The sequence below is a fragment of the Castor canadensis genome, chromosome 13, assembly GCF_047511655.1.
Source record: "Castor canadensis chromosome 13, mCasCan1.hap1v2, whole genome shotgun sequence".
Taxonomy (NCBI): domain Eukaryota; kingdom Metazoa; phylum Chordata; class Mammalia; order Rodentia; family Castoridae; genus Castor; species Castor canadensis.
In genome coordinates this window covers 97,663,136-97,671,397 of record NC_133398.1, presented here as the reverse complement: position 1 = coordinate 97,671,397, position 8,262 = coordinate 97,663,136, and the positions used below count along the sequence as shown (strand labels likewise).

The following is an 8,262-nucleotide window of genomic DNA, read 5'->3' as shown; positions in this document are numbered from 1 at the left end:
ATATCATCTGAAATATTACAAATTCCAAAATTTCTAGATACTGCTTGAATTCAATTTTACAACACTTTCACAATTCTTACAAATTTTAAGTTGTAACATTTGGGTGTTTTAAAAAGATGTATAAAATGTTTGCAAAATAACTCTGGCCAATGTTTCCTTTGTATAATACATAATGAAAGCCAGTGAATTATGTCATTTCAAATGAGGGACCTTAATTATTTACAATGGTAAGTTGCGCCTTGCTTTTTGAAGGAATCAAATTACTTTGCTCCTATTTTTTAAAATAGTTTTTAATTTAAAGATAGAAGCTAGGAAACATCACTATGATTTTGATATTAAGTGGTACTAATAAAGTACTTTATGAGCAAAAGCTTTAAAACAAAGAAACTTGTCAGACAATGAGTGGCCATGGCACTTGCTAGTCTCAGTCTTCTCATCTGTCATGCTTTGTTGTTTTTAAAATAAAATAGTCTCACTTGGCATTTGGAAGATGAACTCAACTGTTTCCGCATTCTCATGACAATAAATACACTAATTTAAACTCAAACAGCTGCTGTCTGAAAAACACAGTAAGTAGATAGTTGTGTGTTCATTACTACTGAGCTTTGCAAACTAATATTCCAGAACAATGAGTTAGCTGGTCCCTAACACCCACCACAGAAAGGATTTAAGACAGTGTTCATCAAGCAGTAGATAAATGGTGGCTGATTCTTGTTGATTGGGGAATATAAGTTTCTAAAGATTCTAATCAGTGGGAAATATATCAGACATAGAAAACATGATGCAATGTCTTTATCCATTAAACAAACAAAAATTGGGAACAGAAAATAAAAAACCTTAAAAAAAGGTATGAGGGCTCTTGGGAGCATATTAACATTCTCATTGGGAAGTAAAAGGAAAATTAATTTGCTTAAGTAGCTAAGGGACATTGGGCAAGATAAAAGATTTTGCCCAGAGTGAAGAGGAGCAAAGGGCAGAAGAGTCCTCCCTTCTTCACCGTAAAGAAGAAATACTCTCCTTCTCAGAGCAGGTTAACATCAACCTTCTGCAGATGCCACCTGATGTGAGATCAGCCACAGAAGAGCAGCAATGCTGGTGAGGGGTCAGTGCAGGTGAAGCTCAGTGAGTCCCCTGTGAAACCATGCACAGCTTGGGGCTGTGCCAGTCCACTGACTGAATTGGTCTGGGACAGTGATGTGCGCCAGACAGCATCAACTGAGCAAAGTCAGTCTGTAGGAAAGGGGCAGTGGCAGCCTCAAGGCAGGAGGACACTACTCCTGGCCATAGCTTCAGAGAAGATAGGAATGGACCCCGTTAAGAGGGAGGAAACCACAGAGAAGACACCAGCTAGGTGTGGAGCACATCAGTCAGCAACTGGTCCTCCACAGTTCCTGAGGTCTGGGGGATTGTATCCCATCCCCCATCCCTAGTTCCTGTGTTAAAGCCCTAACTCATAATGTGATGGTAGGTTTGGAAATAAGGACATTGGCAGGTAATTAGGGTTGGACAAGATCCTGTGGGTAGATCTTATATGAGTACTGATGGGATTAGTGCTCATATAAGAAGCCAGAGAACTGGTGCTCTCTCTTTCTCTGTCACATGAGGACACAGAGAGAAGGTGGCTGCCTATAAGACAAGAAGGGTCCTCACAAGACACTGACTCTTCTAATGTTTGGATCTCAAATTTCTCAAAATGTGTGGCATGTTGTCATGGCAGCCTGAGCAGCCTTGGTCATCTGAGTAACCTGGGGCAAATTAGAGGCTAAATCTCAGCTGTTGCACCTGCAAAATGAAAATGTATATGCATCCACCTCACTGTTTATAAGGGTAATTAAGTGAAATCATATGTTTAGTGTGCAGCACAAGACTTATTAAATGCTTACAAATTGCTATTGTTAAATTTTGCAAGAATAAATGTGAGTGATGACAAAAACCATTAAAACCTTCCTGGTAGTGATTTTGTTTTGATCTGTGCTAACAAAATGACTCTTGGTGGTGTCCCACAGTGTGGAAGGGAGATGCCACACTAGCCATGCTTGTTTCTCTTCTTCAGTGATTTGAGTTTTCATCTAGAGGAAGAAAAGGAGAAGTAGCCCAATATGAGGAGAAAACAGACCAGTTCAGGGGGAAAGAAAAAACTCATGAACATATTTCCAGTATGGTGCACTTTGCTGTTTAGACATTCATATAAAAACCTTTCAAGAGCTTCTCTGTGTGCCCTGTGCTGTCTGAAAGGTTTTCGGTTCAAAAAGAGGACCCTGTCCTCAGGGCAGTGGGGACAGAGAAGCTTATAGTAGCAGCACAAAGAGATGCAACTCCTTCTTTGTCCAGGCCTCCTCAGGGCTAAGCACTGGCCACTCAAGATACAAAGTCATGACTCTCCTTGGCAGTTACATGGTAGGCAACCTACCCAGATGGACCCTCTTGCTGAGAACAAAGAAAAATCCCAACTGACTTGGGAGGAAAGCTCAGAGCATGGATGAGCCAATAGGAAAGGACTTCCTGTCAATATTTAAATGAAGATAACTGTCTAAGGAGGCACAAGGAAGACAGGGGTGATTTTGGCTCCAAGAGCATTTGCTAAACAAGATGACTTTCAGATGAATAACTTGTACTCATTAATAAGACCCTAATTCATAGGACTTGGATGTCAAAGGACACACTCTCAGGGTGAGGGTGAACCAGCAATAAGAGCATCCACATGGGCACATGTGTAAATATCAACTATGCACTCATAGGCACAATTATCTGGGTCTAACAGGCTTAGGAATTTTATTTCTTCTATTTGACAGCAAATTATCTCTGTAAAGGTGAAGTGTCTGTTCTGATGGAGAAAAAGAGAGGGCATTTATACAAGATGAAGTGATGTTAATACACAGAACTTCTCTGTTTCAAGTTCAAGTGGAGGTCTTTTGGTAAGCTAAATCCAGTCTTCCTTGAGTATAGCCATGTGAAGTAATGTTCCCTAGGTCATTTTATGTAGCAAATGACAAGATTTCATGCTTTATATGGCTGAAAATTACTACATATGTGTGTGCATGTGACATTTTCTAATTTGTCTGTTGGAGTCTATTTCTATATCCTGGTTATTGTGAATATTTCTGCAATGAGCAGGGGAGAGAAAATGTCTCTTAAACATGCTGACTTCATTTCCTTTGGCTGTATCCCTAGTCATGGGATTTCTGGATCATACCATAGTTACATTTTGAGGTTTTTTTGAGGAACCTCCATACTGTTTCCCATAATGGCTGTACTCACTTGAATTCTCCCTAGCAATGTGTAAGTGTTCCCCTTTCTCTGCATCCTTGCCAGCATTTGTTATTTTTTTGTCCATAATAGCCATTTTTTAAAAACACACTTTTATTATTACATGGTTGTTAGTTGAATGAAAACAAATAATAGCTACAACGTTTTTAAATGGTAGAAAAACATTCTTGGGTAAGTTATGACATAAAATTTTATGCATTCAGACAACAGAAATGTGTGAAATTTTTGTACCAATTGTAAACATGGAATTCACAATGAAACTGGGGACCTGAAAAGTCAAAGGAAGCCTCAACATATTCACAATTTAAAATTTTTAGACAAATGAGCAAAGAATAGGAAAAAACCCAACATATACATGAGAACAGTTTTTTTAATGACTTCCAACTTTCTCTCTTTCCTAAAAGCATAAAGACCCTTTTTGTAAATTACATTTCATTTCCTGTTTGGCTATGAGGTGAGTAGTTTTGTTAACCAGAGATATCAGTGAGTTCAATTTCTGAGAACAGTCATTTAATAAGTCATTTGGATCCTTGGTTCTCTGGAAGTTGATAATTTCTGTCTATTTTACCAAAGATGGTTTGTTAATGACTAGGTTCAAGAGAAAAGCCTCTGACTCATTGACAGATCCAGAAGCAAGGCATTTTTTCATTGTTATCCAAGTATCGTACTTGGCCATTATCCTAATAATATGTTCAAAAACTCTGCTTTTCAAGACTTTCCACCTTTTTTCACTTCGTCTGTAGAACCAAAAACATTAGTTGCTGGACTCCCCAAGGAACCTTTCCTTAATTCCTTCCCATAGTCCTCAAGAAATCAACTCCATTGTGGTAAGAAGCTTTAAAAGATCCTCGTATTTGGGAATTTCTTCCAACTTGTCACAATCTATTCACTGAACCAAATCTGGCTGCTCTTTGTGGAAAGGGGCCAGAATAACATAGAGAACTATGTTTTTAGATCCTGTTGTCACTTTTGACTTTCTGCTTGTATGCAGAGAGTATCATATATTACTCTATAGTGCTTACAAATGGACAAATAAGATCAATCCTGCTCATCTAGCAGGATTGTACTATTCCAACTTTAATTTCTCTGTACTTTCTTCCTGGAAAAACTAGGTGTCAATTTTCTTGCAGATGATTTGTGTGCGGATGCATTTCTTCACACCTAGGAAGATCCTCACCTGCTCCAAAATAACCTCCACTTGCTCCTTCTTTTCTACTACCCAAAAGTCTCCATCTATGGAATGGAGGCTGCCTCTTCCAAGTCACCATTTTGGTTTTTTATAGTTTGCCAATGTTTTAGTCAATTGAGCATGATTTGTTTCAACATAAACCTTTCTTTCTCTGACCATTTGTAGAGTATCAATTAATAGAAGTTTGACTGGAGGGTCTGTGATCTCCTCAAAGAAATACAGCACTGTTGAACCAAGATACGGATGTCAAAACCACATCATAGGCAGTGCAGCTCTGTTTTTCTAAAGACACAAAGGTTTTCAATGACTTCTTGAAGTCTTCCTTCCTTAGCCAGCTTCTCACACTCCTCTGTAGACGACCTCCATTTGATGATGCGCCCATCAACCCAATCCAAGCCAGCATCTGCCATGGCCCCTGCTTGAGAGTCCCCTGCTGCCCCCTTGCTTTGTCCACCACTCGTTACCCACCCATAACAGCCATTCTAATGAATGTGAGGTGGTACCTCACCGTGGTTTGGATTTGCATTTCCCTCATCATTAAGGATTCTGAGCATTTTCTTATATTGTTGGCCATCTGATGTCTTCTTTTCAGAAATGCCTATTTCAATCTTTTGCCCGGTTTTCAATTTGATCACTTGTTTTTCAGCTAACAAGTTTGTTTTTTTCATTATTTTCTCAATATTAACTCTTGTTGGATGTAAGCTGTCTCTTTGCTTTGTTGATAGTTCTGCTGTACAAAAGCTTTTTACTTTGATATAATCACATTTTCAGTTCTGTTTTGTTATAGTTGCCTGTGGTTTTGGGATCATAGTTAAAGAAATCTTTGCTCAGGGCAGTATCCTGAAGTATTTCTCATGTTTTCCCTGGTAATTTCATAGTTTCTGTTCTCACATTTGAGTTTGGACTCCATTTTCAGTTGAGTATTACTTATGGTGAGAGACAGTGTTCTTGTTTTATTCTTTTGCACATGGATACCTAGTTTTCCCAGTATTATTTATTGCAAAGGCTGACCTTTTCCCATTGTGTGGTCCTGACTCCTTGACAAAAATCAGCTAACTATAAATGGATAGGGTTATTTCTGGGCTTTCCATTTGATCTCATTGCCTGTGTTCTGTTTTTATGCTGGTGTTTTTTAGTTGCTCTAGCTTTGCAGTATATTTTGAAGTTGAGTGCCATGATACCTCTACAGCTTTGTTCTTTTTGGTCAAGATTGCTATTAAGAATCTTGTGCAATTCCACAAAGATTCCCAGGTACCATAAGTCTTTTAAATCTTCATTTTGAAATAGTGCAGAAAGTGGTACAGGGTTGGGGCTGGGAGTGTAGCTCAGTATCTAGCATACACGCTGGGGTTCAGTGTTCTGCACTCCACAAATTATACATACATAAGGGAGTATGTGATGTTTTGATGCTTGTACACATTGTATAATGTTCAAATCAGGGTAAAGTTAAGAGTAGAGTGGTAGTTAGCAGAGAACGGGAAAGTATAGGAGATGAAGGGATAAGAAGAGGTTGGCTAATGGGTATTAATTTGTGGTTTGTGAGGAAAAACGTTTTGATGGTCTTTTGTATGGAGAATGACTATAGGTAACAATATGGTACTATTTGCTTTTAAAAATCTACAAGAAAGGATTTTTAGCATGAGGAAATGATAGATGTTTGAGGAGGTAAGTTTAACCCTGATTTGAACACATATTTCTTAAATAAAAACTTGAAAATATAAATAAGATCCCATCATTAGTTGCTTAACATAGATCAATACCTTTACATTGTTACCAAATTTCTTGGCATGTTTGAAAGGCCTCCTGTCATCTGTACCTTTTCATGTACTGATCTCCCCACCAGGAATTTCAGTTCTTTTCTGTTTCCTGTTGTAAATCTCCCATCATCCTTGGGGAACCTACATAAACCGTAACAGTGTCCTCAGTCATCCCCAGTTTCTACTTGTGTGCAGATGGTCTCTTCTTCCTCCTGCTCTGTTGGAAGATGTACACCCCAACAGTGTGGTGTCACACCACTTAGCAGCTGTTTCTTAGGCTAGTGCTTGGCTGCTAAGTGAGGCATAAGGTGTTTGAGGACAGGGAAGGGTTGTATGCAGTTTCTTATCCCAACATACCCAACCATTATGCCTGCTACATAGTAAATGATAAAAATGTTGATTAAATGGCCTAATAGAGTCATGCAATCTCTCAACCATGTTGAGAAGCTTTACATTTTTTAAATAAAATTAAAGATTGTCATTCCTTATAAAATCTGGGTAGCATGTCATTTCAGTCTCTTCTACATTCCTGTTAAAATAACATTGAAGCTAAGGAAAGGTGAAACTCATCTGTCAAAATGAAAAGTGACAGAGAAGCAAATGCAGAGTGTGAGGTGATATCCACCAGCAAAGAAATATATACAGTACAGTAAAAATAAAACCTATCTATAATTAATAGCATGGCTAGATTTTGTTTTAGTTCACACAAATTTCTGGAGATAAAAAGCTGAAACACATAGCATCCCTCTCTGCAGCCCAGCCCTTCTTTTTTCAACAGACAAGACCAGAGAGTGCACCAGAAAAATGGCATATGAATCTGCAGTCCTTTGGGTGCTGACATGAGATACAAAAGTGTTCCCAGTTTCCCCTGCTTTGTTATTTACACAGCAGCCACAGGCAGACAGTACAGGACACAGATTTGAAGAACCTGGAGGGAGGGCGCGAACCCTGCTGCAGACTGGAGCTCCCTGGAGTGTTTTCTCTTCCAATCAGCACAGTTCTCAGTACAAATGAACATGGTTTATGTGCATATGTGTATGAAGTGAAAAGAAGCAAGTAGAATATTCTCCTTAGGGTGCACAATTCTTGTCCTTCACTAGATTAGAGTAACAGAGGGCCAGCCATCAAATGGGAGAGCTTGCTTGTTTACTGAAGATTTCAGTGATAAATCTCATCCTCCAGTGACAAATCTCATTTGAAAAGGAGAAACTATCAAGTTTGTACAAGGCACTCACTGGTAAGCATGGGTGCCTTGTACAGAAAGGGGGTTTGATCTGTGTGTTCCTCCTTTGCCCAGCCGTGAGGCTCAGGTTGTCCCCAGGATGGGGAGAGTCAGCTATACTTGGGTGAGGCAGTTCTTTTCAGCTGACAGCAACCCCTGAGGAGGGTCCCAGTGACCTGACACTAATGTCTCAGTCTCAAGCAGATTGTGGTAGTGTCATACAGTATTCATTAAACTATGAAAAGAAAGTAATTGAAACCCAATGATATTGGAATGGATTACTACATATCCATATCCTCAGAACTGAAGACCAAGATCAGAAATATACCCAGCATATTCTTCATATTTGAATTCAGGGTACAATAAAAGGGGTTGCACAAATTATTATTGATTCTTTTTGTGGGACAGGAGTTTGAACTCTCACTTGCAAAGCAGGTACTCTAATGCTTGAGTCACACCTCCAGTCCATTTTGCTCTAGTTATTTTGAAGATAGGTCTCCTGAACTATTTGCCTAGGTTGGCCTCAAATCTCAATCCTCCCAGACTCAGTCTCCCAACTAGCTAGGATTACATGCTTGAGCCACCAGTGTTAGGCAGGTTTCACAATTATTAAGAGAATGAATAAATGATTTCATACATTTTGGTGTCTAGAGGGACTGCCCATTTTAACAAATTAAAGTCATGCCCTTAATTTACCCTGTACTATTTAGTATTTAGTTTTCTCAGAGGCACAGAGATCTACAAAATCCCAAAATGGTTAAGATGACATGGGAAGTTACTTTTCATTTCTCAATTCAAATGGAAGGAGTCCTTAGAAAGATGGTTCT

At 39.0% G+C, this 8,262-nt stretch overlaps 1 pseudogene; it reads right to left on the bottom strand.

Moving 5' to 3' along the window:
• Positions 1–3,664: 3,664 nt before the first annotated feature.
• LOC109702235 (26S proteasome non-ATPase regulatory subunit 12 pseudogene) lies at positions 3,665–4,866 on the bottom strand (annotated as a pseudogene).
• Between the last annotated feature and the right edge of the window lie 3,396 nt (positions 4,867–8,262).